Here is a 26,189-nt window from a genome sequence, read left to right on the forward strand (position 1 = left end):
CATGCCCTAGGGCAGAACCCTCAAAGTTTCCCCTTTAAAAAGAATGAATGTTCCAAGCAGAAAAGGAGAAACAAAAGCATAACGGGGGGGGGGGGGTGGCATGAAGAGGCACCAGCCGGCAGTGCTGAGGCTGGAGCCCTTCAGAGCCGAGCTGAGGGCGAGGCCCGTGCAGAGGAGGCAGTGTCTCACAACATCGCTGGCATCAGGGCAAGCGGGGGACAGACTGGAGCTCAGCATTCATTCTCACTGAGGGGCTACTGTGTGCCAGGCACCACGAGCTGTTCCCTCATGCTGGGCACTCATAAAACTTCATCACTCTTCTGGAAAGCATTTAACACCTTTTACTGTAAACGTATAGATGTCCAGATTATTTACATAAATACAATTATAAAATAAATTCACACGCTCACATATAAATGTATTTTTAATCTGTCTTCCCCACAAGTCAATTAGCAACTTAAGCTGTCAGACCGGATGGCCACGATCCCAGAGGAGTGGCAGAGGCCCACGGAGATTAATTCCCAGGGAAGCGATCAGGCCCTGGGAGCCCAACCGAGGCCCATCTGTTGAGAGAGCTAGAATGCGGTGTGTGCTGCTATAGGAAGAGACTCAACCACCAATCTACAACTCGCACCACTGCACGATGACTGGCTAGGCCACCTCAGTGACGGGATATCCATAAAGATTTTTCCATGAACAAATACATGGAATCAACAGTTTAAGATGATCTCTTGGATTTAAGTGTCATGATATATTCTATGCTCAGGTTTTAAGAAAATATTAAAATTTATGACGGGGGACCCTGGCTGGCTCAGTCAGTAGAGTGTACGACTCTTGACCTCGGGGTTGTAAGTTTGAGCCCCACATTGGGTGTACAGATTACTTAAAAAATAAAATCTTTCAAAAAATAAAAAATTTATGACAGATGTTTAACGATCTGAATTTCACATTTTCCATGGAAATCTATTTAAAGGTCTTAAAGGAAGAGTCAGTAACTAAGTTAACATGTACCACCTAGCGAGGCGCCACAATACAGGCTTTGTAGGTTAACAAAAAGTAACCGATCTCGTCCCGCTCTGCTTTTTCTCACCTTCTCCACCTGGAATGCCTTTCCCCAACTACCGCGAGCCCCACTCACCATGCCCGGACCTGCTCTCTCAGGAGGACACCGTCCCCCTCCCTCTGAGCTCCCCATCACTGTCTTCCCCATCAGGATTCTCTACCTGGTCTCGCCTGCTCCTGCAGGATCTGCCCTACGCACCTCAACCCTGCTACCATGGGAGAGTAACCTGTCCAGCATGCAAGAAAACAGATGTCCCTGGGGGTGAAGACAGAAGGAATACACATGAGCAGATGGCAAATTTTATTAAGAGGCCTTACTGTCAGGGAGAGTGAGAACTCTTAAGAATATCAAGCAAACAGAAAAAAAAAAAAGTGGCAACTGTTAAGCTCAAGAAAACAGGAAAACAAAAAGTTGAACTAAAAGGGAATATAATCATGCTACATTCACCAGCTCAATAGTGAGCAACATTAACAAAGTCAAAACAATTCGCCAAATTATGGTTCTAAACAAAAATTGTGCTACAACTATGTGGGGAAAGATGGGAGTTCAAAATGTAACTTTTTCTAAAAGTGACGCATCGATGGCCCTGCCTCTACATAGATATTGCTGGGAACCGTGGACAGAAATGCTACAAGAAACAGATAAGCAGGATTCCAGGCAGCTCTGGGAGGCGGATGGTGGAGGCAGGACAGCAGCCCGCTGGGTTCTGCATGAACCATTCAACACTGTTTTACTTTTGAACACATGCACGTACCACCCTCTGATAGAAGTGAAATTTCTAAGTAAGAAAAAGAAACAGAATCTCTAACAGAAGCACTTCCAGCAGGACATAAGTGTTTTCCTACAATTTTACAACCACGCTACCCCCTTTCCCCTTCAACAGTGTCTCTCCACCCTCAGGACGCAGGGCAGCTGAGGACAGCGTGCATGGCCTGAGACCTGGCGTCAGCCTGCCGGCTCCGTACTCTTGAGAAAGCTACTGTAAGCTCTGAACCTGACCTTTCCCCGCCCGTGACATGAAGACACCACCACGGACCTCAGGGACCCGGCTGCGTTGCTCAGCACCCAGATGGTGAGTAAGTGTGAGGATGACCGTACACCCTGGACCTAAGTCACCCAGATGCAATCTGTCTCACTACCCTCTCCCCCTTCACACCACCGTCCAGGCGGGCTTTCATTCTGACCACGCCCCCACACTGCGCCGAGCACTTGCCAGAGTGTCCTCCAAGTCGCCAAACCCGAAGGCCAAACCTTAGTCCTCATCATGACCTTTCCTGACACTTCAGAGAGTTGATCACATCCTCCTCCTGGACACTTCTTCCCTTCTTCCCATGGTGCCAGTGCTTGTGGTCTTCTTCACACCTGCTCTGTGCCAAACACTGCTCATGTTCGTCCTTGAGCACTTGATGGCAGAGTGATCCGAGACTCAGGCTTGCTTGTCTTCTCTGTGCTCACTCCCTCGGTGACCACAGACCGTCACTGCGTTTTCATGGCCACTTCCAGCTCAGACTTCTCTTCCAACCACCAAATGCCTATTTACAACTGCCTACATGACATCTCTACTTGGATCCCTAACAGAATCACAAACTTAAAACGCCTACAGTGAGCTCCCCATCTGCCCCTCTAAACCAAGTTCCACCCACAGCCTTCCCCCCATCTAGTTGCCCAGGCCAAGAGCCTTCTAGTCAACTCAACTCCTCCCCTTTGTCCTCACATGCCTTATCCAATCTGTCAGCAAATCCTACTGGTTCTACCTTTGAAATACATCCAAGGCCCAACTGCTTCTCACCACCTCCAGTTTTCCTGCTCCAATCCCAGCCTCCGCTGCCGCTCACCTGGTTCCCTGAACAGCGTGCCGACAATCTCCTGGTTGTCCTCTACTCTCCCCCACCCTCCAACCCCCACCACCAGTGTCTATTCCCAACACACTAGCCTTTCAAACCTCAGCCGAATCTCAGGGCTCAACACTGAGGGAGGGACAGCTGGCCTCCGGAGCCGACAGCCAGCACCGCCTTACCCTAGCGACTCTTTGTTTGGACAAACAGCCCCAGAACCTCACAGTTCAATCTATGTCGATTGTTCTCAGCTGCCCTGACGCTAAATAACCTATCTTTATTCACCAAATGGGGGGTTTCAGATGGGTCTCCGGGCAACCTTCTTTTCTGTCTACTGCCTCCCCACACCCCATTAACCCTGAAAATAATCTCCATACATATTTCAGCAATTCAACTCCTCCAAAACTTTGCTTTGCTTTCCTAGAATTCTGATTGTAAAACACCTCCATCCCAAGTTCTGCCTTAAGAATGCAACACCCCAAAACAAATCAAGAACCAAGAACCTGATCCATCCTGCAGGGGCTCAAGTGGACCAGGGCACTCAGGTACATCAAGGGCCCCGGATCTCAGAGGAACACCATTAAGTCGATGCTGTACAAAGCCAGGCTTACTCGTGTGGCCTCACCAGTTGTCCAGAATTGGGGGAAACAATTATAGAAACACTGGTTATAAGGTATTTTTCCTGGGTTTACATATTTTCAAACGGGGGGGAGGGGAGGGGAGGGCCAAACTAGAAGCAGCAGATTATATCTCGGTGTTCAAAGTTCCAGTGAGCCAAGAACGGGCTCTCAGTTCCCTGTCAGGCCTTCGTTCCACTGCACATCCCATTAAGAAGAAAAATTTTGTGTAACTTCTGCTAAATATGAAACTGTCTTGGGCTCTACCATGACGAACGATTTTTAATAGCTAACGCTGATGAAAAGTTATACTTGATATTCTCCCTCTTGTTTGGATCCACTAAGAAAAGAGAACTTATTTTGTGGCAAGCATTAAACACTACTTCATCCAGCATTTAGTGAAAACTACCCATGGGTCAAGCAGAAAACATGCAGAAACGAAATAACAAAATCTTTGCTCTTAAAGATGCAGAAACAGACTTGTACCCAATAAATATAGCCCACTGGTACAGGAAGAAACATCGAAATGTGCAGGGAGGGTGGGGAGGAGACAAGGGATGTAAACAGCTGGGCATGGCCTTCTCCAAAAGACAGCAGAGTCACACCTGGCACAGCACACAGAACAGGTGCCTCTCATAGCCAAGAAAGGGTAGAAGGAATCAGAGAAAAGGAGCAAGACTTCCAGGCCTTACTTGGAAACTGAAACTTCGTGACACAATTTTCCTTCCCTTCCCTAATACCTAATCCTGGCAGAAACAAAAGTGGGTTTGGGGGAGAAAGGAGAACAAAGGAGGAAAGTGAACTGACCCCCAGAAGGAAATGGAAAAACAATCCAGGGTCCTGCCCCTTGGACATCTAAGACAAACACACTTGCCAAAGTCAAATTCAACGTAATTATAATGATTCTGAATTCTGAATCCATGAAGTCTAAGTTTATGGGGCTTTTCCACCAAAGCAATGTATTGCTAAAATCTTACCAATGCTAATACCACAAGACAGATTGATGAATCTTCTATCAACGATCTGTCCTCGATTTACCACTAGGCCTACCAGAAAGAGCAGTCTTTGGAAATAAGACAAACTGGAATAGAATCTCAATTCTATAACCTCCCAACTGTGGAGTGCAGCACAAGTGCCAAGGTTACAAATTAACAAATCACAAATAACCCAATCTCTGGAGCTTAGTTTTCCTCTCATTAAAGTGGGGGAACTGCCACCGAATAGCAATTGCTAACATTTGTGAATGCTGAGCACATTTCACATTTCTTATGGCATCTTCACCACAACCCTGGGAGAGCGGTCCCATCACCAGCACCCTTTGTCAGAGGAAAGAGCTAGGTTTAAGTAGTCAGTGAAGAGGGGCGCCTGGGTGGCACAGCGGTTAAGCGTCTGCCTTCGGCTCAGGGCGTGATCCCGGCGTTATGGGATCGAGCCCCACGTCAGGCTCCTCCGCTATAAGCCTGCTTCTTCCTCTCCCAGTCCCCCTGTTTGTGTTCCCTCTCTCCCTGGCTGTCTCTATCTCTGTCAAATAAATAAATAAGATCTTAAAAAAAAAAAAAAGTAGTCAATGAAGAGTTCGCATGGAGAGAAAGCTAGGTTTCGGTAGTTAGAGAAGAGTTAGTAAGTAAGCAGCCAAGCCAACATCTGAATCCAGAGCCCATAAGAATAAAACACGAGTAAAAAGCACAGGCTCCAAAGCCAGACTGAGTCTGAATCCCAGCTTTGCTTTTTACTAACTTAGTAACCTTTAACCTCTGTTTCAGTTATGCAAATGTGAAACGGGCAAAGTGTAGCCTCATTCAGGGGATTACTGCCAGAGACTCACCTAGGAGCTGGATGGCCCAGTGCTGACCCTGTTGGGCCACTCTTCTAGGGCACATGCTGCTACTGTCACAACTATCAGGGACAGGACTGTCATCCTGCCTGCCTCTCTCCACACATAAAAGGCACTAAACAACTGATACTTCTTCCCTCACCTACTCTGCAAAATCAACTAGCTTTTATTTGTTTCTAGTATATGTCAAAGAAACCTTAAGACAGATGAAAGAAAAATCAAAACAAAAGGAAAAACCAAAACACAAATGTAGCAAGAGAATCATACTCACAGTTCTGAAGGCCACGATACCTCTGTGAAGAAATCAAACGTGGGTTTAAAGGAAATGCTCCCGGTTTCTCTTTCCTCTTTCCATAGTCCTCAGAGAACCTGACAAGGAGAGACAACATGCGCATTAAAACCCCCTTCCTTTCACTTCTTGAAGCTCTACTGAACTCACCCCTCAGCCAGTTCCATCACCTCCCACACAAGCCTACTGGGCAACGCCTGGGATGAGGGGTGAGAAGAGGGCACCACGTCCCTGTCTTCAAACCTATTTCTACTTAAGAAACACACAGGAAGGAGTACCTGGGTGGCTCAGTCGTTAAGCGTGTGCCTTCGGCTCAGGGCGTGATCCCAGAGTCCTGGGATCGAGCCCCACATCAGGCTCCTACGCTGGGAGCCTGCTTCTTCCTCTCCCACTCCCCCTGCCTGTGTCTCCTCTCTCACTGGTATCTCTCTCTGTCAAATAAATAAATAAAATCTTAAAAAAAAAAAAAAAAAAAAAGAAATACATGTGAAGCAACTGGAAACTATTCAAACATATCAAAAATCATAAATTAACAGGGTGTGGTTGGCTAATAAGTGCATGATACAATGACAGAGTATAGACATCTGTTCCACTGCCTTCCATCAAAACTATACTAAAGAGATATTTTTTAAAAATGTTCTAAACAGGGGCGCCTGGGTGGCTCAGTCTGTTAAGCATCTGCCTTCAGCTCAGGTCATGATCCCAGGGTCCAGGGATGGAGCCCCAGGTCAGGCTCCCTGCTCAACAGGGAGTCTGCTTCTCCCTCTCCCTCTGCCCCTCCCCGTTTGTGCTCTCTGCTCTCTCTCCTGTGCAAACACTCACTCCCTCAAATAAGTAAATAAATAAAATCTTTTTAAAAAATGTTTGAAACAGCACAGGGAGAACTGAAAGGAGAAAAAAGCCAAGATTTTTGAAGTACTGAGGAAATCTTCTAACATGGAAGATTGAGACCCAAACAAAAAAGTAAAAAGAAGAAACCTGGAGGAGACAGAAACTATAACAGACTGAAGTAGAGTAAAGGAGGCAGCAGGCCCAAGAAAGCCAGGTCCTAATTCAGCAGTGGAACACACGGGAACCACTTCCACTTGCACAGCAGTGTCCTAGAAGACCAGAAGTGGCAGCAGCAGTGTAGACAGAACGGGGGTAAAAAAGGCATAGCCCCAAATACAGAGGAGCCGGGGAAGGCCATGGAAGCTGAAACCAGAACCTCAACCTCAAGCCAGGCACAACGTGATGCCCCCTCACTCTGAAAGAAGATGGGAGGGGGCATTCCCCGGAAAAGTAGAGGCGTCTATGGACTGAAGTCACCCTGCCCAGCTGCACTGAACAGAGCTGGACTTAATGACCGTATATACAGTGAACAGTGAATTCTCCAGCTCTCCTACAACAGACCACACACGCACACCGCTGGCTTCCAGATTCTGAAGTCAGAATTGTGCCGGAAAGAGACTGGAGAATATTTCTGGGGAATCTGATCAGCTCCAAAAGACAGATCTAAAGATACTAACCCTGGGGACCCCCAACACATGGCCCACCCAGAATACCCTGATGTAAAAGTCAAAGGGCCCCACCACGTCAGACAGGAGAAGGAAGGAAACAACCTAAAAGAAACAGAGACTATACAAACTATCAATAATATAGAGGTAAGACAACACTGCAATCAAGAAAGAAAAACAGGATGTTCTTCTAGAAAAATAGAAAAAGAGCCCTTGGAAATCTAAAGAACCTTTCTGAAATCAGAAATAATAAACTAAAGAAAAGGTTAAGTCAAACTGAAGTCATCTCCCTGAATAGAGAATAAAAAGACCCCCCCCAAAAAAAAGGCAGAAAAGGAGGAGCAAAGGAAGGAAGAAGAAGAAGAAGAAAAAGGTATTAAGATAATTACAACCTTTGCCCAGGACAGCCAAGTTCTGGATAATAAGACTTCCAGGAAAACAAAATAAGGAAAAGCAAGGGAGAAAACCTCAGCACAGTAATGCCAAAGAGTATTCCCAGAACTGAAAACTCCCAGGTACCAGAATGAAGGGACCCGCTGAATATGCAGCACAGTGGATGAAAACCGACCACACAAGGTACACCATCACGATATTTCAAAAGACTTGGACAAATTGTAAAACTCCTACAAGCTTCTAAAGATGGGAGGGGGGAAAAGTTACATACGAAGGAAAATGAGAATAGCTTCTGAATTCTAAAACAGTAACATGAAAACAAGAAGGCAATGGAGCAATCTTTGAATTTATGAACAAAAATGAATTCCAATACAGAACTCTGTACCCAGCGAAACCATCAATCAAGTTTCAATCATGCATGGTCCCAAAAGGTTTGCCTCCTAAGCATCCTATGTCAGAAAGCCCCTGGAGAAAGTCTTCCACCAAAACACGAGCATCAACAAAAAATGAGCAAGGCGTGAGCTTCCATTAGAAGGGATAAGGGAATCCCCAGGACGACGATGAAGGGAGATTCCAGAATGGTGGCTGTGCACCAGGAGAGAGGGAAACAAGTCCAAGCCGGAGCAGTGTTGCTCAAGAGGAGGGCATGCTGAAGGCTGTCTTCAACTTGTCCAAAAACACTGTACTATCTTTTTAAAGTAATTAACGCCACCAAAAGGAAGAAGTCAGTGAAGAAAGACAAAGACAAGAGTTGCCACAAACATAAAATCCAACTCTGGACAAAAGCCAAACGATGAGAACAAAGGAACATCCAGGGACAACACAATAAAAGACCGAAGGAGCAAGCAGCTCGGAAAAGAACAGAACAGAGATCTCCAGGAAACTGTCTCCCAGAAATCAAATGTGAAGAAGAGATGAGTCTGTATGACCATGAAGAAAAATTACTAAGAGGCTACTGGATGGTATGGGGAAAATAGGTCTGGGGTAGGGGGTAAATTACAATAGGTATAAAAAGGGTTAAGAATGTGGGGGACTGATGGGGCACCTGGGTGGCACAGTGGTTAAGTGTCTGCCTTCAGCTCAGGGCGTGATCCCGGCGTTATGGGATCGAGCCCCACATCAGGCTCCTCCGCTGGGAGCCTGCTTCTTCCTCTCCCACTCCCCCTGCTTGTGTTCCCTCTCTCGCTGGCTGTCTCTATCTCTGTCGAATAAATAAATAAAATCTTTAAAAAAGAAAAAAAAGTGGGGGACTGAAGAAAGATAAGTACCCATCATAATGCCCTGGGCGCACCTCTATCACAGGACTTACCCACTGTACCATCATCACTGACTGACTTCTCTGTCTCCCTCCCTCGGCTGCAAAGACCTTTTGGAGAGGATCATTTCTCATCCAGTTATCACCCTGCAGAGTCCAGTACAACGCCTGCTACAAGAGTATACACAAAAGTAAAGGGTTTTTGTATTTTTTTGCATTTATTAGGGTACTATCTACTACATATACCTGCTATCCTCCGGAGAACTAGAATTCAAAGACATATGGACCTTGCTTGCCTTTAAATTTAGAGTTTCAACTTTTTTTCACACCTGAGAAAACAAATATTTCTCCTATATCCTCACTCTCCCCAAAAGATGAAAAGTTCACCAGGGGCTTACAGAACTTTAATAGTCCGGCTATCACTAATGGATATGGAACCCAAGACCTGATGACACTTGGTTGACATTGTACGCATTGTGTAATATGAAAAGAGTGCCGGCTTGGGTATCAGGACACCTGGTTTCTAGTACTTTAGAATTACTCCTTTTGAAGAAGAGGAAATCCCAACTCCTTGATATGACCTGTCGGTCCCTGAATGATCAAGCCCAGTCTGACTGTCATGCTATCTCCCGTGAATCCTACAAAGCAGCAACATTAAGCCATTTTCGGTGTACAGAACAACCTGTGCCCTCCTCGACACCTCCTCCACCTGGACCTTCTTCCCCGGGATGACCTGGACACATGTGCGGTGGGAGCCGTGCCCTTCCCCCAGGTGAGACACCTCTCTCCTGTCCCCCTCAGCACGCCTTCACATGACACCAGTATCTGTGGAGTCGCTGACAAATGCCATGCACGGCCCCAGGACACAAGGCAATAGACGAGAGAGACGCAGGACTCTCCGGTGGTGGAGCTTCCCGTGCAACAAACTAGAGCGGATGTTAAATCTGGCCTGTCAGTGTCTTCCTCCACCCAAGCAGCAAGATTCTGGGGACAACGACAGCCTAAGTTCCGCAGCCTCAGCACCGCCATCCCAGACAAATATTTAAAGCACTATTAAATAAAACCAAAGTGAAGGTCAAAAAGCCCCAGTGCCTGCAGCAGGTGAGAACCATTTGCTCTTTAAAAGCCCTCTTTTTCTACTGTCGTTGTTTGTTTGTTTGTTTATTGCCTCTTGTCTGTTAGGAGTATAAACCTGAAAATGTCATTCAGGGAAATCTTGCGAGTCCGCTGGAACTGGCTTTATTCTCCTTACTAACCGCAAACACAAGACAGCCCAGTTAGTCCCCATGTCTGGTTTCTGTTCGCCACTCTATAACCAACAGCGCGCACTGGACCGAACACCTAAAACACACGATCAGAACACATGCACTTGATGCGTGAATGAACTAATGATGAATAAATGAGCGTATACACTGGCTTTGAGGGCCTTATAATTGCTCCTCACTTTAGTTTCTATTTTAAGGAGAATTCAAGCAGATAGCAACACCGCATTTATCAACACTGGACCTGCTGGATGTCTGCCATTGGAACTGCGGGCAGCTTAGGGCCACGTCCAGCATGGAACTACTAAAATACAAGCATAACAATTTGAACTAGTTCAACTAGGGCAGAAAACTAGGTGTTTCCCCAATCCTATAATTAAAATGCTTAAATTCTTTTGCTCCAAAGAAAAATTAAACTTGGCTCATTATACAATGAAATAAATTGCCAGCTCCTTGAAGGTATTTGTAAGATGGACAATCTCTACGTTTCTGGCGTAAGTGGGGACATTTATACGTACACGGGGTCCTCAGGCTACTCTGAACTCTCTTCCCCCTAACATGCAAATGAGAATTTCCCACCAGTCACAACACACTCTGAATCTATGCTTCCTGAACAGGTAACATACTCCACACGATCACTTTGCTTCTAATGGTCTCGTTTCAGTGCACAGTCCAACCTGGACAGTCCCTGACACCCACCTCTCACTCACCCGGACAACAGTGACAACCTGCCATCTGCGGAGGGTGTGGTGTCATAGCAATCTCTCCCAAGTGCTTTACAAGCACCAGCTCTGGAATCCTCACAGCCCTAACTGATTACTACTCTTGTTCCATTTTGCATGTGAGAAAACAAAGTCCAAAAAAACTTAAGACATTTTCCAAGGTCACACAGCAGACAAGGGAGAGAGAGATCAGGCATTCAAACACCAGCTTACCTTAGAATCACGATGCTATTCTGGCTTCCCAAGTTACCCAGATCTTATTACTGTTAAAACAATGGACATGATTTGGGCTTTCCAAAGCAAACATGACAGAAAGATTCTTTCTGAAGCTGACTAACAGTCAACATGACACACTGCCATATTAGAAGATCTCTGGCTTGAATTAACCATGCAGGCTGAGCCCCTGGCAGGAAATGGTCCGCTTGATGCTAACTGCCAAATAAAGCCCAAAACCACTGTTTCTCAATGCACAACATTCTAACCATTTAAATTATCTGTGAAGGTCTCTAATGTCCAAAATATATAACCACTTCACACAGGTGTCCCTTCCTCTAAGCTCAGTGTACCAAAGGTTTCTGCACTCAGGCAAGCCGTAGTAACCTGTACTCTGAAGAACACAGGTCAGAAGAAACTTTCTGAAAAACCAAAAATGTATAAAGAACGCAAACATGATTATGAAAGTTATCTGGGCAAACAAAAGCTTCTTTACGCTTCAAAATAATTTTCTAGTCAAACACATTCTAATACTAGACAGTGGAGCAGCTCATAGGTCATAGGTCACTGCATCCCATTCATCTGTGTGCCAGCGCATGGAACAGGGTCTGCGGTCCAACCGGTAGTAAGCTACTGATGATGTGAATACATTAGGGAAATGAAGAGGCAATATTACTAATTGCTGAAAAACCGGTATTAGGAACAACAACAACAACAATAAATCGCCCGTTCTACATGCAGAGTACACGGTGAATACCAACTGCTTGCACTTCTTAGATACGCTGGTCAAACTCATCAGGGAATAAGATTAGCTTTTAAATCCCCACAACAGAAATAACTACATCACTGGGAACTGTATTTGCTGAACCTCAGGCTGATTCTTCTCTAACTAGCCATGTACTAAGAACTATGTTCTGTCACATTTGTCAAAGAGTTATGATAATCTCCACTTAACAGATAAGAAAACAGATTTAGAGCTTAAGGAACCTGGTCAACATGCAAGGAATAAGAATCGAATCTGAGGTTCAAAGCAAGACCTATCCAACACCCATCCTCTTAACCACCATTCTGTTCTACACTGTAAATAATATCCATAGAAAATTCCACTGCGCAAAGGCTCATTAAAAATACGAAAGAAACACTATTCTACTCAAATTAATTAATAGGCACAGTTAACATATTCAAGACAAGACAACGCTTCAATTGTACACAAATGAACGAATGGGCTACTAAGGTATACCTAAGGGTCATTCTGTCTACCTGAGAGAGGCACCAAAGGAAGGACCCATGAACCAAATGCATGCAGTACTTAGCAGGAAATCTCCTGCAAGGCCTGGGAGTGGTAAGTGATCAAGAGACACAGTCGTGCGGGCATCACTGGCCTCGGTGGAACTGGAGATCACTACCTGGACAAATGGAAGCAGTTTGCAAAGCGAAGGGTCCCAGATCTAGGTAAGGAAGACGAAGCACATTCCCTCCTGCCTCTCCTAGAAAGAGCAACTAGGAAGGCTGGAAAGAGTAACTGCAGAAGCTCTCTGACCACTCTGAAAAGTAAACTGGAGCAGGGGGATTAGGAAGCAAGACTGGATTTAAACCACGACCAAAATGAGCAGATTTCAATACAATGGAAAGTCTCCTTGCATGATATCCTAAATGGGGAGGGCACACCCCAAACTTATTCAGCATAGGAAGAACCAGAAAAGCGTCAATTCCCGTGGGAGGAGAAAATCAACACAAGCCAATATCAAGAAGGGAACAAATATGACAATCAGCCCAGAGGGACTTTAAAACAACTACTGTACAAATAATTCCACAAACAAGCATACACACAACATACTCGATATCGCAAATTCTTCTTTTCCTTTTCTCTCTTAAACCCACTGGCTCTGGCCCCCACCACTCCACGAACTTCTCCCTCTAAGACTACCAACGACCTCTGCACTGCTCAATCCAATCATTAGAGCCCAGGGCTCGTCCTTTCGACAACTGACAAGAGCTGATCTCCCACTCATGTTCTCGTGATTTTCTTCTTACCCCACCGATGGCTCCCTCCTTCCAGAGTCGCCCAGGGCTCTGTCCTTTCTCCTCTCAGCTATGCTTACCTCCCAGGCAAGCTCATTCAAATGCTGCTTCTATGCTAACAAAGCTAAAACTTGTCCCTCCGGCTCAGCCCGACTGCCTGGCCTTGCGCTGGACTGACCGCTGTTCACTCTGCACCGCAGCCCCACCGCGGCCTGCTCCTGCGCATCACCGAGACGGCAGAGCTACTTCTCCCAAAACCCCTTCCCGCTACAGCTCAGGGCGGCGGGCAGTGAACGCTAATAAGAGGCAACGTGGGCAAAATGAAGAGAAACATCATTCTCTTCAACTCTGCCAGCCCTCCCAGCGGTAGGGATGGATTCTAATTCCCCGTACGACTAATTGTCGAGAATGGCCCGGGTTTTCCTGACCAAACCCTGGCAGGTGTACTCTCTGCCGGGCCTGCTTGTAGGCCCCTTGGGGAAGTGGAGCATCACCGAAGAGAACTCAGTGAAACGTCCGACACCTCCAAGCCCAGGTGCTGACTGGCCCGCCCCCTCCACAAACCTTCCTACACACAGCCTTCTCCGTTCACGACAACGTCCGCCTTCCAGCTGCTGAGGCGAGAAACAACGGACGTCATCCCTGCCGCCTGTCTTCCTCCCACATTCCCCATCCGGTCTTGTCAGCAAGTAATGTTGGTTCTTCCCACAAAAGAGGCCCAGACGCTGTCCCCTCGCCATCATGCTCACCAACACCATCGTGACCGGAGCCACCATCCCTCACCGAAATGACTACAGCACTCCGGAACAGGCCTCCCCGCTCCCAGCCCTGCCACCCTAGCATACACGCTCACCACGGCAGACCGATTCCAAGCCTGGATCAGACGGCATCGCTTCTCTGCTCCAAACCCTAAATGGTCCCTCATCTTACATGGATGACAACAGAGAGTCAGTGAAGGAACGAGGCGAAGGACTGAGCCAACAGGTGTTCCCCACACTGCTAGGCTGTTTGTTCAAGGGGTCAATGGGACTGAAGAAGGGGCCTCTGAGGGCAGTCAGTGTGGAACTGCTGGTGAGAACACTTTTAAAGATATTAAGAAAACCCTGATTTAATACAACCTGGAGTAGAATCTGCTAAGACACATTATAACTGATGACAGTAAAAATATCTGCAGAGCAGAAAAAGGGTTAGCTGGAAAATTTACAATGATGAAAATATAAGTTGCTTAAAGCATTTAAACTATGGTTATTCAGTCTATCATTCATGAGCAGGAGCTTTCTGGAAAGTATTCGAACCCATCATGTGTTACTGAGCCAGTAGTACCAACGGCAACCTCATGAAATAGCCTGACTTGTCCTACCACACTGCAGTTCAATGGTTTGTGCAAGGCTCTGTTGTGACTTTTCAACCGCAGAGCCAAGACTGAAATCTACTTGAAAAAGACCCCCCCCTTTACTCATCACTATTACCAAACACTGAATTGCTTCGGAAATTAGCTTTTGCTCCTACATGTTAACATTTCTTCATGAGCTCAGCCTAAATTGACAAGGCACAGCAGCGCTCATATGAGGGACTTCGGGCAGTGACGGCATTTCAGTGGCTGCAAGCATCTTACTCACAAGCAACGTCCGACGCGGCCACACGGCTCCCCCGCCGCCACAAGTTAGAGCAGCGCCTGCTGACTCACTCGGAGGAGCGTGCAACTCCTGACCTCAGGGTGGAGTTCACGCCCCACGCTGGGCATAGCGGCTAATTAAAAATGAAAAAAATTAAAAGTTAAAGAGAGAAGTGGATTTATGTCCCCACACAAACGTGTAGCAGATGTGTTTTGAGCTCAAACTACAGTTCCAGCGGCATTTCTCAAACCTCAATGCAAGTACAATGAAAATTCACGTATCTCAAACCCACTTCACCGAGCAACTGAGGCACTTCCATCAGACCATCCATCGGAGAGAGGAATCTGCGCTGTAATGACGTGCGGAAAGGCAAACATCAAAAAGAATCTAGTGGAATTCTATCGATGTCTGCCAAACGATGAATACACTAAACTGAAATGATATGCTCCCGAACTGGTATCAGTGTGCAAGAGCACCTACGAGTATGCAGACACTGTCAGAGATGACATCTGTAACCTTCCGTGACGATCAGCCCCGAGACTGAACATTTGTCATTGGTTGTGATGATACGGAACACTACCTGTGAGCTCCAATTACAAAACATGTTATCCAACCCTCCCCCGAAAAACAATTCCATTCTTATTAGACCTGTATTAAAATATATATACATACTCAACTATTATTTGAAATTCTGTCAATAAAAATTTTATAGATATTAGTGTTCTCTCCTGTTATGTAAGTACTTACATAATATCCTTCATTTTGCCTCTTAGTCTGCAAAACCTAAAATATCTACCATCTGCCCCTTCACAAAGAAGCCTGCCGATCCGTTTCAGTCATCTTCCCCAGATCTTCTGACCACAGGTACAGCTAAGGCACATACCACATATCTTTAACTTCTCAGCTGTTTTTTTCTTTTTAACTTAAGTCTGTCATTTTACCTTTATTCCTTATAAATTTTACCTTGTTGATTTTAGCACTTCATTACAACCTGTCAAAGTATTTTCAAATCCTGATTCTAAAAATGAACGGTCTCCCAGCATTAACTCCTGTTCTTTACTCAAATTCTTGATGAAAACATTACGACAGGTGTCAAGTATGACACACTTCTGGAGACATCTTCACTTGGGTGCAGAAATTCTGGTATTTTAGTTTTGTGGCAAATTACACTACATGTGGTTGCAATGTATCTTCTACCTACAAGCAGTAATTTCTTTTTTTTTGGAAGATTTTATTTATTTATGTGACAGAGAGAACACAGCAGGCGAGTGGGAGAGGAAGAAGCAGGCTCCCAGCGGAGGAGCCCGATGTGGGACTCGATCCCGGAACGCCGGGATCACACCCTGAGCCGGAGGCAGACGCTTAAGGACTGCGTTACCCAGGCGCCCCAAAAGCAGTAATTTCTTGAACTCCCTAGTAATGACAGGAATAACAATTTACTTTCTAGGCTGTATGCAGGAAAGGATTAAGCTTGCCCCAGGGAAGATTTGGCCATTGCCCAGCTCCTGGGAAGTCACCTCTGAGCCTTTGGAATCCCCTGCCTGATAAGGCGGTCTTTGTTTAGCTGGGGGCCTTCGGCCACACCAGACAGTCCATGCTAACAATTTGATTTCTGGTGGAGCCTTGGGCCACACACGACACCAGTTTGATCTCCAGAGGGATTGGAGACTAAACTCAGCCATGTAGGCAGTGCCTATGGGACAACCCCCAATACATATCCTGGACACCAAGGCTCAGGTGAGCTTCCCTGGTTGGCAGCATCGGTGCTGGGAGAAGTCAGCACACCTGCACTGCGAGAGGACAACTAGAAGCTCATGCTTGGTCTTCCCTGGACTTCGCCCGGTGTGCCTTTCCTTCACTGACTTCTGTCCGCATCCTTGCCCTGTAATAAACCATAACCATGAGGATAATGGCTTCTCGCAGTTCTCTAAGTCCTTCTAGTGAACCACGGAACCTGCAGGTAGTCTTGGGGGCCTCCCAAACTCTAGGTCCTGATGATTTACAACGTACTTACAGCAACACTACAGCAGTGTTCTTTCAGCACGAGGAGATGCTAGTTTAAAATGCAGGTGACAAGGGTGCCTGGGTGGCACAGCGGTTAAGCGTCTGCCTTCTGCTCAGGGCGTGATCCCGGCATTATGGGATCAAGCCCCACATCAGGCTCCTCTGCTGGGAGTCTGCTACTTCCTCTCCCACTCCCCCTGCTTGTGTTCCCTCTCTCACTGGCTGTCTCTGTCGAATAAATAAATAAAATCTTTAAAAAACAAATAAAATAAAATAAAATAAAATAAAAAATAAATAAAATGCAGGTGACAGGCTTCCACATCAGCAATGATCATCCAACATCTCTGTGGGATAATACCAGGCATTTGCATTAAAAAAATTTTTTTTTTTGAGAAAGAAAAAGCCAGATCACGAGGCGGTGGGGCAGGAAAGGAGACTCCACACTGAGCACAGAGCCTGACACAGGGCTGGATCTTATGACCCTGAGATCATGACCTAAGCCCAAAACAAGAGTAGGACGCTTAACTGACTAAGGCACCAGGCCCCCCTGCCTGCATCTCTCATATACTCTCCTTGGTGATTCTTACATACACTACTTTCAGGACCACTGACGTACCCAAAAGCTTCCTGAGGCAGTGACCGTCTTTGTTTTTTTTAATTTACTTACTTACTTACTCACTTATATAATCTCTACACACAACGTGGGGCTTAAACTCACAACCGCAAGATTAAGAACCACATGCTCCACCCACTGGGCCAGCTAGGCACCCCAGGACTGTCTTCTTTTTAATGAATCCCCATCAGGACAAGATGCTCAAGAGTCAAGAGTGACTCAGGACAATGCTCTGAATCTGGTAGAGAAGTGAGAACAACTGGCATTATTAGTCTTCTAAAACTTAGACTATATACACGTGTGAGATTTGTTTTGTCATTCCTCAAATATCCAAGACAATGTAGAAATAAATGACTGAATGCAAACCACAAGTTACTTGGATACAGTGTGAACAACGGATTCAACGGTGTCCATTTCTCACCCATTTTTCAATTACATCCATTTTTTTCAATCTCCTGACAGTTAATAGGAAACCTGAGTTTTAGAAGCTGTCTTCATACCCTTCTCATCTACTAAAAAGATCACCCGTGAGCTAAAGGTCAAGACAGCTGAGAGAATCTTGAGAGTTCTCCTCTGTCAGTATCAAGGAGCCATTTACCCAAGGAGCCTTACCCTGTTATTTCTTCCTCTCTACAGTGGGAGCCCCGGACCAGCTGATCCCTAAATTTAGATCAACCTCTAAAACCCTAGACTACCTAAAACAATAAAAATAAAGGAGGCAAACACCCAGTGGAAAAGTTTAGAATTTCCAATGAAATAGTTGAAAGGGCAGACTCAAAGACGAAAATCAAACATCAACTCTTCACCAACCAAATCATCAACCGTCACCCGACAAAAATTAATTCATATGTAGACAACTTGCATTTAAACTAAGTTACTCCTGCTACCTCTTTTATCAAGTCAATTCCTTAGGACACAACTAATGTATTTTTCCCAAAGCAGAAAGCAAAGCTTTTTTTTGCCATGACACAGCCAAGGAGACGCCAAACTTTTTACCTACACTGGAATCACAATCATCCCCAGCCTGAAATCTTAAGGGTGATATTTTAAACAGCCTAGGGGTTTTCACTTCTAACGTCTACACCACCACTGAATTCCATCATTTCTTAGATCTTTGCCATTCATGACACTTGGCCCTTAATGGAGGTCACAGTCCTGTCAACAGGAAAAGGGAAACTTTCTCAGACATAAACCCATTTCCAAACGCTCCCCTCTAAGCCTCAACTTCTATAGGGCAGCCATATATCACCAAAAACAGCAAATCTCTGCACGGACTGCTATAATCTAGAGTCTGTAATTCCTAAATTACATATAACGCTAATGTCAAACACGAACCAATCCAGTTTAGACTCCAGGACACCACATTCATCTGCCTGGTGCGAACATAAACCACCAGCTGCCCAGTTCCTCCTGCATCTGTTCACGGAAGAGCTAACTGTAACAGGACGAGTTAGGTACTGTCTTACAACTATTAACTATCAACGCACTTCTGAGCGGACAGAAAAACTACACTCCTTTTTGGAACTAACACAGCCAACTAAAAGTGACACTGGTCCATCTCTCAGAGCCATGGGACTGTTAAGATATTCCTAATAGTTTATAAACTTTAGCTTCATCTCATGTACAACAGCATGTTGAAACATCCATGCCAACGAGAGTCCCAAACTCTCCTGGCTGGCCTTCTATGTACAAAAACCGGGCCTTGTTTTGTCTCTCGGAGGCCAGGGGAGACATCTGCACTGCTGGCTGGTAGACCTCGGTTGGTACAGTTGGGCTCAGGTGACAGCTTCATGTGCCTGTGTTTTATGTAGCGGTCTGGGATGTATGACACTTAAAGTAACAGTCCTGTGATTTGGATGCTTAGCTTTCCCTTACAGCCTCACACCCGGGCAGAGTGTCAGACATCCACAGTCCAATAACAAGGAGTGCCCCCGCCTTGGGCTGGGCTCACTTTTGATAATGGGATGAAAGCCCAAGCATCCTACCCCAGGAAAACAGCTCATGTGCATACACACAATTCTGCGTACCGCTTCTGGGGTTCATGGACCTAGGAGACAGCATTTCCTCCTTAAGCAACAAACAGTCTGATCAGTAAGCACTTAAAAACAAAAAGATCTTCATGGACTTTTCACCAAGGGAGAAATCTGGGAGCCATCCTGGAATTGCTCTGGACACCCCCTCTCTCAGCCCTGGCTCTTCATTTCCCAGGTCAGAGCCTGGAGACTGGCTGAGAAACAGGCTTCAAATCACCCTCTCTCCAGTTCCTCAGTCACGCCCTTAATTAAGGCCTTCTTCACTTGTGTGTACAACGTAATTGTAGAATTAAAAGGACACAGGCTGTTAGATTGGACCATCTGAACTTTGCCCATCACTTTACTAGCTGGGCGACAGACACCGGGCAGCCATTCCCTTAATGACAAAGGCTTGGCTCCTCTCCCTTCTGAAGCGCATGACTGCAACAGCTCCTTGACCGACCCTTGTACTAGTTAACCACCCGCTTGTCATAGGAATCTGCTCCCGTCAGAATCAACCACACGCTGCTCTGATCTTGTCAATAGTATCAACCCTACCTCCTTCTCGACCCAACCCTTTCTGTACTCCTAAACACTAGTAAAAACATCCAGTCTCACAGACCCCAGCCTCTCCCACCTCTGCACCGTTAGAGCGGGCATGTCCTCCACGAGGCCCTGCCTGCTTCCCACCTTCCACTCTCTTTCTACAGATCCCTGCAGACAGCCAGACCTGAAGAGGTCACGGCATCTGGTCCACAGCCAGTTTCTGTATGGTTCTGGGCTAATCAAGGTTTTTACCCTTTTAAAGGTTGTTTAAAAAAAAAAAAAGGCAGCTATGTGACAGGCCCTATGTGGCCTACAAAGCCTGAAATGTTTACTATCTGACCTTTAACAGAGAAAGTTTGCTGACCTCTGAGCGTGACCGTGACGGGGACATGCCCTCCAGGTCCTCAGAGCACTCTGCTCTGGCACTATCACTGTAGGCATCACACTGCACGCTGACTGCCTCACTCCCCTCCTGTCTGTGCCCCCGGGGGCTGACACTACACCAGGCACAAGACAGGTATTTAATACTGTTGACGCCTCAACAACTGGGTCCACGTATACACAGATTTTTTTTGATACATGCCGCATAGTAAATGTAGTTTCTCATAATTTTCTCAACATCCTCTTTTCTCTAACTTACCTTTTTATAATACAGTATATGATACACATACAAAATATGTGCTAACTGCCGATTCTCAACTATGGGGAAGGGTCCGGCGGCCCGCACTGTTCAGGGGTCAACTGTCCTGGCACTTTACATGTGTACACCATCCCACATAGTAACTGCACGCAGAGCTTCAAAGATCACAGATACTAGAGTTTATATAGACAGTATCAGAAGTCACGTGACTAAAGGCAACGCACCAGGATTTGTACCTCAACCTCCTGTTTCCTAGTTAAGATGCTCTTTCTACTAAAAAGACCTGCGTCTCTACACAAACTATGATACCTAGACATCTTTGATTACTAATACCTGAGACTTTAGCTAAGGGTAAAATTTAATTTTTGACTCGCTATTTAATTTTGATAATTTTTAAATTACTGCTACTTTTTGTAAATTAAAGAAAAAAGAAAGAAACAGACACCCTAAGGAAGCACTAGGCAGGTATTTGTAAATTAAATATCAGTACTTAGTGGTTTTCTACTCAGTGCACCACAGCCTCCCATGATCCCACCTATACCGGTCTGAGAACCCACACCACCTTAGAGACAGGCTCCATGATACGCCTGTCAAAGAGGCTCAATCCTCTGTCTAGCTGTTCCTGCTCTAGGCGGACTTTGGAAAAAGTCAAGAGTCCGGCCAGCACTGTGTAAGAGAACGCTCCATGACGATGAAAATGTCCCATCTCTGCACTGTCCGAGGTGGTAGCCACTAGCCACACCTGCATACTGAGCACCCAAACTGGGGCTAGTGTGACTGTCAAACAGAACTTTTCATTTTATTTAATTTTAAGAGCCACACACAGCTAGCAACGACTACAGGAGACACAGATCCAAGTCTAGACTCCAAACACTGCAGTGAAATAAAACACACTTTTCCCTGTATCCTTAACTACAGGCTATGTTATCTGGCCCAATCATTCCCCTGAAAAAGACTAAAAAAGATGGACAGAATACTTTAAAATCTTAAAATCAACCAGAAACTGACAAGACAATAAGGAAAGAACAGGCCAAAATTAAAGTGAAATCAGGAACCCAAAGAGATGAACAAGCACAGAAACCACCTCTGCCCTGCAGTCATTTGCCAATTCTGAAAATTTTCAACTTTCATTTTTACAACCATTCAGGGAAAGAGGAGTAAGAATCAAAAGCTGGGTCCCTTAGGGTGTTTAACCAAAAACACTACCTCCAGAAGCAGGGCCCTAAAGGCTACAGAGCTCAAGATAAAAGACACCAGAGATGAGTCACCTCTCCAGTAAAATCACAGCACTGGGCGGTCCAAAATACCTCAAGCCTTAAACCTGCTTTAAACTGGTTGAAGCAAAAAAGAAAAAAAAAAAAAAAAAAAGCTCTCAGAAGGAGCTATATCTTCATTCTATGCCTCAATAGACTCCTACAAATAATCAGAACTAAGTTAAGAATCCTACAAATAATATCCTACACCATAAATAAAAATGAATCACAGACCTAAATGTAAACCTGAAACTTTTCTAGAGGGGGATGGAGGGAAATAAAGGAGAAAACCTTTGTGACCTACGATTAGGCAACAACTTCTTAACTACGACACTGAAAAACCACAGTCCAGGGGTACCTGGGAGACTCAGTCAGTTAAGTGTCTGCCTTGGGCTCAGGTCATGATCTCAGGGTGCTGGGATTGAGTCCCAAAGGCAGCAGGCTCCCTGCTCAGCGGGGAGTCCGCTGCTCCCTCTCCCTCGGCCCCTCCCCCATCCCGCTCTCTCTCCCTACCTCGAATAAATAAATAAAATCTTTAAAAGAGAGAGAGAGAATGCAAAAACAAACCATAGCATGAGAGAAAAGCACAGCACACATCTGACAAAGACTTGTATCCAGAATATATAAAGAACCCACCAATAAGACAAAAAATTTAATAGGCAAAAGATTTGAACACCAAAAGACACACAGGTGGCAAAACCACAAAGAAAAACCATTACACACCTATCGGAATGGCTGAAAAGCTAAAAGACTAACCATACCAAATGTTGCCCCAACGATCCAGCGTGACTGGAACTCTCACACAAAGCTGGGAGGAATGTGAAATGGTTCAGCCATTCCAGGACAGAGTTTGACACTTTCTCAAAAAGCCAACATAGGCCTACCACAGGATCCAGCCATTACAGTGCTAGACCCAACCATTTCCAGGAAAAACAAAAGCCGATGGTCACATGAAGACTTGAGCAAAATTATTCAAAGGCTTTATTTGTAATAACTCAAACCAAGAAACGACTCTCCACACACTGATCACGTTCGACGTCATTCCAAGCAACAGCAGGAAGAAATTCCTTGCAAGTCAGCAAGGGATTCTAAAACAGATACAGATCTGCAAAGGGTCAAGGAGGGCCAAGGTATGCTTAAAAAGGAACCAAGTGGGAAGAGTTCCACAATAAGACCTGTTATAAAACTAAAATAATTGAAGCAACTTAAACTGGGCAGTACCAGTGGAATTCAAGAAAGTCCAAAACAGATGCACATACACACGGACCTTTCATTTCCAAGAAAAGGGGCACTGCAGAGCGCTGGGGGAAAGATGCTCTTTTCAATGAACGGTGTTCGGACAACTAGCCTGTCCACAGGTTAATGAAGCTGGATTCCTTCTTCAGATTATGCACCAAAACCAATTCTGAGAGAATTACAAAGTTAAAGGTTAAAAGCACAAGTATAAAAGCATTTAGAGAATAAATGAGGAACTAGTTCATGACCTCAGGGCAGGGAAAGACACAAAAAGCTTACAAAGGAAAAGACTGACAAATGGCACTAATTAAACTTAAGAACTTCTATTCATAAAAAAAAAAAACACACACAAAAACCACTGAGTCAGTGAAACTGCATATGACAAAGTGGGAAGAGACAGCAGCAAAATACATAACCAACAAAGAATGTGTGTTCTGAATATATATAGTCTACAAATCAATTTAAAAATAACCTAATAGAAAAATATGGGCACTTCGAAAAACAGTGCATCCGAATGGCCAGTAAATGTATAAAAAGATGTGCAACCTCATTGTAACCAGGAAAAGGCTATTTAAAACCACAAGGCAGCAACACAGCAGAAACCACCAGAAGGGGCGGGGCGGGGCGACTGACACAAGACCAGAGCAGGGCTGAAGCAGTCATTAGAGAGAAGACTGGGGGGCGGCTGGAGCCTCCCAGCACAGCGGGGAGCAACAGGAGACTCCCTCACTGAGAGGTGCTCCAGGCCAGGAGCTCTGATGTACATTTAGTGGGGTCACAGTCTATAACTGACTATAAACTAGAACTTTAACTTCACTTGAACAATGTAAGGAGAAAGAAACTGTTTCAGATCACTTTTTCCCACCAGCTCATTCCTTTTATTTTCTCCATCACAGGGCTACACCACTGACTCAGTCTGATGGGGGCCAGAAGAGGACGTGGAAACATCCTTTGTACTTCGCGTCCACATGATGGTAACCTAAGTCCACCCGTCTGTCCCTAATTCTCTTCTCTACCTTAGTAACAACTTCATGTACTTCAAGGTCACAAGGCCCCCTCAGCAGGAGCACAGAGTCTTCTTCAATCATTAAACCAATGACTGAGGGCCAACCCACTATAGGAGGAGGAGGAAGCTGTGAAGGACCCACAGATCCGTACAGGATAATACAGAGTCCCTGTCCCTGAGCTCACAATATTCTATTTGCCTTCAGGTGCGTCCAACTCTGCATAAGACATAGTAGAAAGTAAGCATATCACCAATTCCATCTTTGAACACTAACTTTTATCTAGCTCTGATCTTAGGGAAAAAATAAAGGACAAAGGCAAAACAATATATATTAAATTTAGATATGACTTTAATGCTAGGCATAGAATCAATTCACACAATACTGTTTTAGTAGTCACCCCAAGACTTGGAAATCATCCTGACTGTAATATAAGCAAGCCAATCTTTCAACACCAAAACAAAACCACCAGGGAACACGTGCCTTGAGCACCCACATATACACACTTTCCTGCTATCTGCCAAAAACCACAAGTCCAGGGGCCATACAAATTGCTATTTCAATGCAAAATCATTTATTTAAAATCCAAACCAAGATTCAAAAGAATTTAATGACCTCAGCATAAAACATTCAAAATCCCTAAACAAAATTAGTTGTGAGGTCTTCCCAAGACTCTAGAAAACCTGAAAAACATACTGAAAAAGAGTCCTGAAGTGAAGGCAATCTCACTAGCAAATCTAAGTGGTCAGAAGCCAAACACATGCCTCTGCCATTTACAACTGATTTTTTGCCTGCTACGACTTGCATTTCTCTTAAAACACTCTCAAGTAGTGGTTGACAGACATTAGCATGCAACAAAAGCTCCTGGACAGCATGTTCAAACAGACTGCGGGCCCCACCCCCCGAGTCTGATTCAGGAGGTCAGAGGTGGGGCACGAGCACAGGCATTTCTAACCCGGCCAAGTGATGGTGATGCAGTTGTACTTTGAGAACCACTGCAAACAACCAGTTTACTGGTTTACTGTGGTGTGCGCACGCACGTGTTTCCCTTCGCAATAAGCAAGACCAAGGGGAACTTGCTGAGGAAGAACAAACTCTTTTTTCTACGCAAATACTAACTTTTCTTGCCTGAGTGAAGGTAAGTGACCTGTTGCTCAAAACGTTTACTCTGAACAACAACGTAAAAGACTCTCTAAGCAGATCATCGGAAGGCCGGTGTGTCATGGAACTGGCATTACAGTGTTAGGAAGATGGATTTTTTTTTTTAAGATTTTATTTATTTATTTGACAGAGAGAGACAGCCAGCGAGAGAGGTAACACAAGCAGGGGAAGTGGGAGAGGAAGAAGCAGGCTGCCAGCGGAGCAGGGAGCCCGATGTGGGGCTCGATCCCAGGACCTTGGGATCATGCCCTGAGCCGAAGGCAGATGCTTCACAACTGAGCCACCCAGGCGCCCCTGGGAAGATGCATTTTTAAAAATGGTTTCAGGGCATAATGTAAAACCCTTGTAAAGTACATGATGAATCCAACTGATTAGTAGAAGATACATTAGAGCTTCTAGACCAGTCATCAAGGATCTTTTATAAATCCCAACTTCCTAGGTCTTCAGAATATAGAATGAGTCCTAACGAACACATGACCAATTCCTACAAAATTAATTTCTAGAAAAAAACATTTGAAAACTATAAAGGGACAGAGAAATGCCTTTTTCCCGCAGCTCAAGTTTCATGATATTTGTAATCTAAAATAAAGCAGACAAAGATAGAAACAGACAATCCAAGTTCTCCCTGGTATCAAGTCCTACCTGGTTTGTAAGTAAGGTTCTTTACCAAGGCAAACAAAAAACAGTGGACTGCTGACTGACGCAGGAACAGTTCTCCAACAACGAATGAGCCTGGGTTCTTTCATTCAATAAATATTGTGTCAGACACTGGGGATGCCATAGTGTGTAAAACAAAGTTTCTGCCCTCGTGTTGCTTAAATTCTATAAAAAGACACACAATGCACTACAAATATGGAATGTATAAAACCACTTCAGCTCTTTCTTCAGTCCATCAAAGACAAACACATGGTGCTTTGGTCACAAGTAGACCCAACAAACACCTACCACTCACAGCACAATCCAAAGCACCAGATGGCAGGACTTTTAAGATAGAAAATGGAGGCAGAAAGGAGATCCTAGGCACAGACAGCCCATAGATAAAACTTTTTAGGTTCTTCTGAGCCTTGGTTTTGGTCCACTGGCCCTAAATAAAGGAGGACAGA

The 26,189-nt window shown here is 45.1% G+C and overlaps 1 protein-coding gene across 9 annotated transcripts in view; it reads right to left on the minus strand.

Moving 5' to 3' along the window:
- LOC123803122 (focal adhesion kinase 1-like) overlaps positions 1-26,189 on the minus strand; it is a 285,650-nt gene that overhangs the window by 70,820 nt on the left and 188,641 nt on the right. For 3 of the 9 annotated variants that reach the window (XM_087853811.1, XM_087853809.1, XM_087853810.1), the window contains exons 2-3: positions 14,621-14,750; positions 5,621-5,718 (exon numbers count right to left, since the gene is read on the minus strand). The gene's annotated coding sequence lies outside the window, so the exon portion shown is untranslated. Of the gene's footprint in view, positions 1-5,620; positions 5,719-8,836; positions 8,954-14,620; positions 16,749-26,189 lie in introns of those variants that run through there. The other 6 variants (XM_087853808.1, XM_087853807.1, XM_087853813.1 and 3 more) reach the window with 5 other exon arrangements.

Source organism: Ursus americanus, chromosome 22, assembly GCF_024610735.1.
Source record: "Ursus americanus isolate L20-20 chromosome 22, mUrsAme1.1.p, whole genome shotgun sequence".
In the NCBI taxonomy this organism is placed as follows: Eukaryota; Metazoa; Chordata; class Mammalia; order Carnivora; family Ursidae; genus Ursus; species Ursus americanus.